Source organism: Melanotaenia boesemani, chromosome 11, assembly GCF_017639745.1.
Source record: "Melanotaenia boesemani isolate fMelBoe1 chromosome 11, fMelBoe1.pri, whole genome shotgun sequence".
Taxonomy (NCBI): domain Eukaryota; kingdom Metazoa; phylum Chordata; class Actinopteri; order Atheriniformes; family Melanotaeniidae; genus Melanotaenia; species Melanotaenia boesemani.
In genome coordinates, this window is record NC_055692.1 from 6,753,309 (window position 1) to 6,764,098 (window position 10,790).

Sequence of the window (10,790 nt, forward strand, 5' to 3'; positions counted from 1 at the left end):
ATGGCTGCTGCTGGCAAGGACATAGGTTTCATTAAGGTGAGTCGCTCCATGTTTTCCAGGGCTTGTTTAAATTCTTTGTGCTTCGATATAATTCTCACCTCAGGCTACTGTTTTCTTTTGGGACTCAGTTACACGAGCATTGAGGACAGAAAGTAGGCAATGCAAAAATCCAGCGAGGAGCAGCATCATCGGTCATCTTGAATTTGATATAAAAAGGACCTCCACCAAAAAATCTCATGTTTTCAGTACACGTGATGGAAAAGAATCTGGATCCAGCTGTTAGCACACCTTACTGAACATCCTCAGTGTTCCTGCATGTAAAATTAACTATCACTAGATGTTCTTGTTGTCCAAAATCTCAGTTATTATGCATGCATTAAAAAGATTAATTTACTTTTATGCAGTTTTTATTTTTATTTAAATCAAAAAATAGAAACAATATACACAGAATACAATATTTACTTACTGTTTCACATGTGAAAAATTATATTATGTGATTGAAAATGTTTGTGGTTTCCACCTTTATCTGTTGGTGCCGAGCAATTTGAGTGACAACAACAACAACAACAACTTTTATTGACATCTCATTCTTAGTCCACAGGGGGTTTTGCTCATCCTCGCAGCTGTAACAGCATCAGCTCTTCTGTGAAAGCTTTCCACTCTTCAGAGAAAAGGTTTAGTGTCTTTAACCATACTTCTAGAAGTCCTGCGTTGCAGTCCTCACTATAATTCATCTCATTAGTGTTCTCTCAAGTTGAGGTCAGGTGTTTGTGCACCTGAACTCAACTTGGGCCGTACCGCCAGTCATATTCCTCTGCACCAGACTAACTCACCTATCCATGTCTTTGTGGACCCTACCTGGAATCCCTGAATTCAGGTGTTTAAAGGGGTGTCCCAGTACTTTTGATGATATAGTGTATGTTGCAGTCATAAAGGACAAAACTTCTTTGTTTTTCTTTTGGCAATGCTGAAAAGAGTTACTGCAAAAAGCAGGAAGGTTGGAGGAAAAGTGTTAATTGTGGAATTTATAAATGAACATGGTTGCAATTAATCTTGTCTCTATAGGCCTGAATTTAAATTTAAACTTAATGTTTAAATTATTACTTAAAGTCTAATACTCACACTGAAAGGCTGTATAATATCAGAGTTAAATAGTAGCTTTAATTCATGTTAAATAGCACCAATAGATAGAGTAAATAAGTGATCAATTCAACTGATGTGATATCTGTGGATACAGGTAAAAACAAAATGAAAAAAAAAAAAAAACTATAGCATAAAAATCAAATTTATGATCATCAAATGAGTTCAGCACAGTTTTGGATGTCATCTGCACCAGTGGTTCCCAACCTGGGGTCCTGGACCCCTCAAAAGGGTCCCCCAAAGAGCATAGGGTGTCCCTAAGGCTTTGGACATTCAGAGTCGATTAATGTCCACACATTGTCCCTGTTTTAAGAAAAAGTTAGGCTATACTTTGTCAGTTTAACGTTGGCTTTTTTGAAGGAAAAGACTCAGTAATTATGGTGAGAATCTCATTTTTGAAAGCATGAAACCAAACATGGTTTCAGCACAAAGTGGAGCAGGGGGTCCATGGCTTTTTAGTATTTGCATGAAGGGGATCCTCAAGGGAAATAGTTTGGAAACCACTGGTCCACAGCAACTACAGAAGGATAACTTCCAGATTATCAGACTTGTTTTGGGTGAAAAAAATTACATTGAAGTACTCCGTTTTTTTCCATTTTCATCCCATGCACAAATCACAAAATGGAAATCAGCTCATCATCTAATTTTTCACTTTAGTCTAGGAAAGAAACATATTAAATTATTAATTAATTATTAAAAATATGACAAAGAAGTAGTTTTTCCATTCTGTTTTTCATTATTCATTTCAAAAACTGCTTGAAAGTACAAAGTACCTAAAAACCAGGAAAATGAAAAGAGCATGTCCTCTAGGAACAAAAATACTGGACAGCTTGATTACACTGATTACAAGGAGAAATCTGTCAGTAAATAAAGAAAACCAGTGAGGATATCCACTGAATTTGAGGAGACAGTGTAGAAGCAGCCTGGTTGTCAAGATGTTATTTTACCAAAAGAGACATTTAAAAATTACTTTAAAGCCAAAATCAAGAGGAAACTTGTAGTTTTATTCATGCAAAAAGAGCTCTGAACATGCAAATTTGGATAAAACATCCTGTTTTGGCCTATTTCTTTTATCTTTTTAACTGGATGCTCACAAGTCACAACTTTTCAGAGGTATTGAGTCCTAATTCTTGCTCGCAGACGTTCATTTAGTCTATAAGTGTTATATTGAGTCTGATCCCAAAGAGGATTTGGTAACCAGCTTGTGTATCCCCTTTGTCAATTAGCTAAGATGCTGATGTCAGCGTGGTCCGTATAATCCCCCTCTTAATGTACTGTAATTATCCCCCTCCTCCCTCTCCTTTTCAGTGATACTTGGTGCACACACGTATAAGTTTCTAAAGGAAAACGCACCACTTCAACAAGGCAGGATGCTGCATTAGCTAAGCCATCTTAACAGCATTATAACAGAGACTCGACTCTCCAGGGCTTTCAATCGCAACCTTCTGACCGAGTGACTGGCTCCAATGTGCAAGCACTGAATTTAGAATTCATTCAAGAACCTCTCATTCATAAAACAACACTAAGAGTTGGATTTTTATTTAACTTCTAGCAATCGTTTTTATAATATGATTTATGTTGGGAAAATACAACAGACTCTCATTATTATGGAGCAATTCATTTTACCAATTGCCTAAAAACATGGATGGAAAGTATTGAAATAATTCAGTACTCCAAGGGGATCACATCACTTTACTAAGTGCAGGCAAAGATTATTTATTCAGTTTAGTAAAAGAGGAGAATGGGATACAAGTCTCAAAATGATCCGATACCTTATCATAATACTTTAGCTCCTAAAAGTACACATGAATTTATGCATTTAAGGGTTTTCTTTTGTAAAAACACTCAGCGACATTCAGTTTGTCAGTTCTTTTCAATGTTGAATTCTGTAAAGTTTAACTGGTGAACGCTCTTACATCGTTGCACGGTGGAGTGGTGGTTAGCACCGCAGCCTGACAGCAAGAAGGTCGTCAGTTTGAATCTCGGCTGGGGGGGGGTTGAACCTGGAAGGCGGTGGAGTTGTGTGGAGTTTGCATGTTCTCCCCGTGTATGTGTGGGTTCTTTCCACCGTACAAAGACATGCATGTTAGGTTGATTGATGACACTAAATTCTCCCTAGGAGTCAGTGTGAGTGTGAATGGTTGTTTGTCCCCTATGTGACTGGTGTGGGTGGGCTGGGATAGGCTCCAGCTTACCTGCAACCTTTAATGGACTAAGCGGTTCAGAAAATGAATGAATAAATGTTCTTACATCATTGTGTGGAGGTGAAAGAGGTGAAACACATGACCATTTTATTTTAAAACAGTAGGTAGTAAAGAAACTCAACTTTAAGTCTCATGTTGGATGATTATCATTTTTTTTTTACTTGTTTACTTTCAGCATGTAGTATGGTTTATGTCATCATTCATCCTTTTATGTTCATGTTTTAGGCATCAAAACGTCGTGGTTAGGTTTAGGAACATATAAGAGTTTCAGTTAAAGTAGAACCGTGTTAACAGAATTTACTGTTTTTACTGCAGTGACTCCAGAGGGCTTGAAGTTCATGAAACATCCAGTTTTGATGTAAGATTTTGCCTCCTGAATCTCCTGAATCTCCTGAATCTCTTAATCTCTTGATCTCTTGGTTCTTTTGTACACTGTAGATGGTGGGAGCTTTAAAGTCTTCACAATTTTACACCCAGGAACATTTTTCTACCAATGATTAGATAATTTTCTAATGATTTCTAATAATTTTCTACAGATCATTGCATTCTGTTTTTATTTACATTTACACAGCATCCTAGCTCCTTTGTAGTTGGGGTTGTACACCAAAAATCTTATCTTTCTAAGTAATAATCTTCTCCATTTTTTAAATTACCACAGTCCCAAGATAGTGACACCCTTTGCCACACATTTTGGAATACTTAAATTCAGGATAATGTTTCTTTTTTAATTATTTATTAATTTATTTATATTAATTTAATGTTAAGTTCTAAAGGAGTCAGTGACACATAACAGTCAGTGCAATGACTCAGCCCATGTAGCTCTCTCCAATTTAAGGTTTAGGCTGCAATAAAATTTGTCTGATTCCAACATATAAAAATCTGCAATACAGTGTTTGTTTGAACTGCGCTGAAATTTAAAAGTCTTGAGTTGTTTTTGGTGACAAGATTCTGCAACGTCCATGCATCTTTAACATCCGTTAACTGAAAACAAAATAAAGACCACTCAGGAGAGAGATGTTTAAAACAGAAGGAAAGACCTGGTAGACCCTGGGGATCTAATTTCTTTAAGTGTTTTTATACAGTAAATATATATTAATATGTGCAACTGCTGATGAGAATTTGCTGTTAACAGAAAAGAAAAATAATAGCAAGAGTTTTGACTCCACATAAGGTAAAAGAAATGCAGCATGGGTTTAGCATGAAATAAATATGAGGAGGCTGAATAAATCTACTCTGAGCTGTGAGTGTGATACAGAAATCTATTGAAAATCTAAAAGGCTCACAGAGTGACCGCTTTCAATCTTAAAGAGCCCCAATCAAGTTGAGAGGGTTGTGTTATTTTGGCGTTATTTCGTTCGTTGTCACTTCAGAGATGTGAAGCACAGAAAAAGGGTAACAGCAAGCTCAGAAGAGTGTGCAGGTCAGAAGGTGTGTGTTGTATTAATCTGTTTCACTTCAGATATGAGCTGAATGTCTGATCATCAGCGTAAAATACAGTTCAGCATAAATGTAAAGCAATTAGCAGGTTGAGTAAAAAGTCATCAGAAACCAAAAACAATCAGAGAGAGAAAATGAATCTTAACATAAATGACTGAAAACGTTTTGTGTGTTTGTTTGTGTGTGTGTTTGTGAGCAGGTTTACATGAGAGTCCTCTAAGGGCCAAGCATGGTTTTCCACCTCCTCCTGTCTCCATGGTGAAACAAATGAGGTTCCTTCCTTAAGAGATCATTGAGCCGCTCTTAAAAGTGTGTGCGATTTGTTATTTATTTGTGTGTGTGTGTGTGTGTGTGTGTGTGTGTGTGTGTGTGTGTTAGGCAGGTGGCTCCAGGTGTCTTTTGCACTTCAGTGCTGTCAGGTAACACTGCCTGTCTCAGCCCTGCTGTCTCTGACACACGGTTTGTTTTTTGCACATCTGTCTGCAGACACAAGTTGCATCACGGCAAAATAATGAACACATACACACAGAGTCTACACACTCACACACACGTAATTAAACTAAGTATATAGAGTAAACTTAGCTCATTTGTTCAGATTGAAATATATTTAGTTGTTTTTGAGATATTCCTCAGGGTGGTCTGTCTTACGTGTCTTCTGACTCCTGACACAGTTTGCTCTTCCTGCAGCTATTACACTAAACCAGAGAGCGAGAGAGAGGCCGGTGGCCTTGGTTTACATGTCCCAGTGCTCCTCTTTAAAAAAAGAAAAATAGAGAAACATTTCTGAGCACAAGCTTTTGAATAATTCATTCATGTTTGAAAAGAATAAACTATGATCCTCCACGAATATGACCTCTGTCCCCAAAAGATGCTTTTTCTGTCTCTTCTCCTCCTGTTACTGTATCCTTACATGGGCTCATTTTCTCTGCTGTCATCACAAAGAGAATATTAAAGGTCCCATATTATGCAAAATTTACTTTCTAAAGGTTTTCTTACAGTTATATGTGTCCTCATAGCCTGTGTATGAAGCCCGAAAATGAAAAAATTCTGTCTTCTCTCACTTGTTTGCTCCACTTTATAGCAAATGTGAGCTCAAAAGAGTGATTCTGAGATCACCATTGATCTGCCGACTGACACCTGACTCAAATTAAATGGATCCAACAGCCTATCAGGATCTCCACAATGACTCGTTAGTTTAAGTCAGGTGTGCTGGAGCACGGAAATCTGGAAAACCTGCCGAATTGGGGCCCTCGAGGACCAACGTTGGCTACCCCTGATTTAAAGGTTCAGACACAGAAACAGCCCGTTCCCATTAGGAGAACGGCTGAAATTAAGGACCAAGGCTAAATTTAGGGTAATACTCTTTGAAAACAATGCTGTTGGACTTCTGATACCCATATGAGATTGTTGAAAAAATGGGTTTGATGATATTTTCTGCATTATTTTATAACGTGCTGTAATATATGTGCCAATATGTGGGTTGATGGGTTATGCTACAGTTTTAATTCTGTTCCTTAGTTTCTGTTGTCTTTCAGTCTTGTGTTTTGACTTCTTGAGTGACGCCCTTGTAAGTTCTGTTCTCTGCTTCCTGTTCAGGACACACCTGGTCTTAGTTTACTGATTACTCCACCTGCTCCTCGTTCCATTAGCTCTCCTCGTGTATAAATACCTATTGGTTTCTTGTTTTTTCTCACAGATTCTCGTGGTTTCCCAGTGTCATCTTTGCATTTGTATGAGTCTACGTCTTAGCTTTTGTTTTTCCAGACCTGTTAATTTTTACTAATCCTACCAGTACAGCACCTTCAGTTGTTTTCATTAAATCTTTTATATCCAACGTCCATCTGCTTCCTGCCTCTCAACTCATCCTCCACGCACTGTGCTTTTTTATGCTTACAATTTTTTTTTAGCATTTCAGATTAACATTTTCTGTTGTTTCTTTTTTTCATTTATTTTTTTACTGTTAATCAATGCATTTGGGATTCCCATTCTAAATTTTTATGCCATATGTTGTGTTTTGTTTCATTCTTGATGTGACTCTTTCAGTATACCTCCATGCCCTCAGGAATGTCATACAACTGCAATATATTTGTTTGAAAATGACTCTACATGTATGAATTAAAAAATATGAGACCCAATATCCATGCTATTAATGCTACAGCTTATATTATTATTGTAGTGGATTCTTTTAGAAAGGCACTTCCCTGTATTAACGTCACAGTCACTCTTAGCCCAAATCCTGGGAACTCATTTATAAACATGTTCTGACTCATGTAAAAGCCACAATACATAAGTTTCTGATCCTAAAACTCTTGGCTTCAGATGCCACGCTGTCGTTTATAATGCACATTCCTAGAGCCGTCATTGCCCCGCAGCATCCTGAGACTGAAAAGCTTTTTTCCAGCCCAAACATTACACATCAGCTGCTTTTTGCAGAGCACCACGTCTTTTACCAGCAACTGGATATCAACACAGTAGCTGTTTTTTATGCACACCATTGCTGATTCAGCAAAGAAACATCAGAGGACATTATTGGAGGAAGAGAGGAAAAGAAATAAAGAAAGTGAGAGAACAAGAGAAAAGAAAAGAGTCAATGTCAGACTGACTTTTCCTGGCTGGAGAGAGCTCAGAGTAAAAGGTGAAAAATGGATGCAGGTTTGGCCATCATTAGGGGGCACATTGCTGAGAAAATCTACCAAAGTTCAGTAGTGCTTTTTAGATATAGTTCACCTTTCCCAGTTTATTTCTCAGTAAATTTGTCTTATTTATTTGTCCAAAAAGAAAATTACCTCATAAAAGATAATTTGCAATAGAAAAATATTATTTTTAAATGCATCTTATTGCTTATTTCAAGTCTTATCTCTTGTCTCACAAACCTTAAAGCCTGATAGACCGCCACAAGTGCTGAAAAAATTTGATAATAATCACCTACTATAAATAATGAAATAGGATGTAGTTATTTTCTATTGTTTGTCAAATTTTAGACCCTAATGTTTACATACCAAGATTGAAACTGAATTATAGTGCAAACATTAATGTTAAAAATTTTTTTGGGATGTGATCAATGGCATGTGTGCGAGGTACCATCAGCATGGTGTCATCCTCTGTCAAATAGTGAGGAAAAAGACAAGGGTAAAAAATTTCACATTTTCTTTTGTTTTATTGCAATTTACTCAGGCATAGTAGCAGACACACTTTTTAAACACTACAAATACATTCTCTGAGGTCCCTAAGTGTCCATACACACCCTGGGAACATGCATATTGACCTCATTATTGTGGAGCTATTCTTCATTCTGCAAACATTTATTTTCATGACTGTTGCAACACATTTACAAATGACAGTTTGATTAAAGCAACTTACTGTACAAAAAATAAATGGCCCACAAAATGCTTGGCAACCCAAACAACTCGTGACCTGACTTCATCAAATGTAGCAGTAACACTGTAGCATGGAGGGTCATCTTTAACATTATCAGCTCATATTGGCTCATTAGGTGTTCGAGTCTGCCTCATTCTATACCAGGGCTACTTAATTCGGTCTTATGAGGGCTGCAGTTGTGCAAGTTTTTCAATGCATCCCTGCTCCAACACACATGACTCAAATGGGAGCAAATGGTAAATAAAGATATTGAATGTTAAATCTTCATTAAGTAGAATTTTTCATGTGGTAAATGCAGTAAAAGACAGCAGCACAAGTTGAACAGCATGAAAAACACAAAGATAATGTTTGATATTTGAGTTTGAAATTTAATCTAATTTCATATTTGTCTTGAAATGTCTGTTTAGATATTCCTAGAAGCACCAAAGTACAAATTTTATTTCTTTATATTATTCTAAGTAGAACTGAATTACATCCTTATTAATGTTTAAACTTCATTTTACTACATGAAAGCAACATTTAGCTCTGAAAGAAACTCAGACAGCTCCATCTGCTGGACACAAATATGTACTGCAGCCTTTCTGACTGATTGTGACATGACTGAACTAAATGAAAGCAAAAGATCAGAGCAGAGTTCAACAAGCTGCAGCAGTTCCTGAAAGAGGAAGAGAAGTCCAGACTGGCAGCTCTGAGGGAGGAAGAGGAGCAGAAGAAGAAGACTATCAGCAGAGAGATGAAGAAGATTCAGGATCACATCTCCTCTCTGTCAGACAGTATCTGTGCTGTTGAAGAAGACCTGCAGAAAGACAACATGCCATTCCTCAGCAGTTATAAAGCCACTCAGAGCAGAAGCAGAACCCAGTGCTCACTGTCAGATCCACAGCTGGTCTCAGGAGCCCTGATAGATGTGGCCAAACACCTGGGCAACCTGTCCTTCAGAGTCTGGGAGAAGATGAAGGAGAAGGTCCACTTCAGTCCCGTCATTCTGGACCCAAACACTGCAAGTCCAGGTCTCTATCTGTCTGATGATCTGACCAGTGTGAGACGTGGAGACAAAAAGCAGCTTCCTGATAATCCAGAGAGAAACACAAAGTACACCCATGTGTTTGGCTCTGAGGGCTTCAGCTCAGGGAAACACAGCTGGGAGGTGGAGGTGGGAGATCTTCCTGGCTGGAATATTGGTTTGGTTAAAGAATCTGTTGACAGGAAGAAAGAAAGAAAAGTTTCACCAGGATATGGGATCTGGTGTTTATTGCACAGTGAACGTAAATACACTAATGGTGCTGGTGAGACTGTCACAGTGAAGAAGAGTCTCCAGAGGATCAGAGTCCAGCTGGACTATGACAGGGGGGAGGTGTCCTTCTACAACCCTGAAGACATGACTCACATCTACACTTACAGAGACACTTTCACTGAGAAACTCTTCCCATATTTGGGTGTGTATCCAGCTTGAGAAGCAAAAAACCTCTGATATCTAAATCTGTAAAGCTGTTTTTCACTGGCATTTTCAGAAAAATGAATCAGATGTTCAAACTTTTACCATCATAAATTGTTGTTCATCAATAGTTTTCAAAATTTTACACGTCAAACTTTTTAAATCATTGATACAAATCAGCAGTCTGATTTAATCTTTATACTAAAACAGATTCAAGGCTTTCTAAATTAGAGTTGCTATGCCTGACTATACTCTTCAAATGTTAACATTTCTTTATTCAAAATCCTTTATTTTTTATTAATTTGATATAAAATTAAAATTTTCTGAGATTTTGGGGTTTTCATAAGCTGTAAGCCATAATCATCAAAATTATAACAAACAGATTCTTGAAATTTCTTACTTTGCATCTATTGGGTCTACATAATGTATAAATTTACCTTTTTAAATTGAATTACTCAAACAAAAAATTTTTTGCACGATATTTTAACCCTGGAGAACCCAAGAACCCTTATTTTATTTGGAAAATTATGAACTATGCATTAAATGATTGCTATAAGTTCACTGAACACCAAAATATCCACTTTTTCAATTTTAACCCTTTATTCCCTAATTTAGGATTTGTGCCAAATTTGACCCTTTGGGATTTAGGCGTATCATTTCAAAGAATCACAATAACAAACACTGTCAATGTGAACTTCTTTATATTTAGGAAAATAATCAGTCAACCACACAGCTACATTTAACAATGTTTGTATTTCTTTTCTGTTGCATGTTAGAACTGGATTTCAAATGTACAAACACACTTTGGCCAATGGAAACTAGAACTAAAATCACGACACCAACACCATGGGTCTTCGTTTATCCAATAATCTGTTCTGCTAGAGAGAGAAACTTACACTAGACATTGTGATAGTCTTTGAAGCAATTCCTTTTTTTGTTTATGCAGAGAGGAACTGCACATTTTTCACAGTGCATTTCAGTTTTGAGGTCCTTGCACACAGCACATCGACGGCGATGTTCCTCCTTGACAGGCCAGTGGGCGATTTGGTCGAAACGAACATCTACACTCTGATAAACTCGAACAAATCTTGGTGGTGGGGAGGAAGGGCCTGGAGCTGGTGGCCTACCCGGCCTTCTTGCTGTTCCAACTTCAATCAAGCCTTGAGCAACCAAACCTTGAAACTTACGAAGTTTGA

The 10,790-nt window shown here is 37.4% G+C and overlaps 1 pseudogene; it reads left to right on the top strand.

Moving 5' to 3' along the window:
* LOC121648536 lies at nucleotides 1-10,790 on the top strand (annotated as a pseudogene).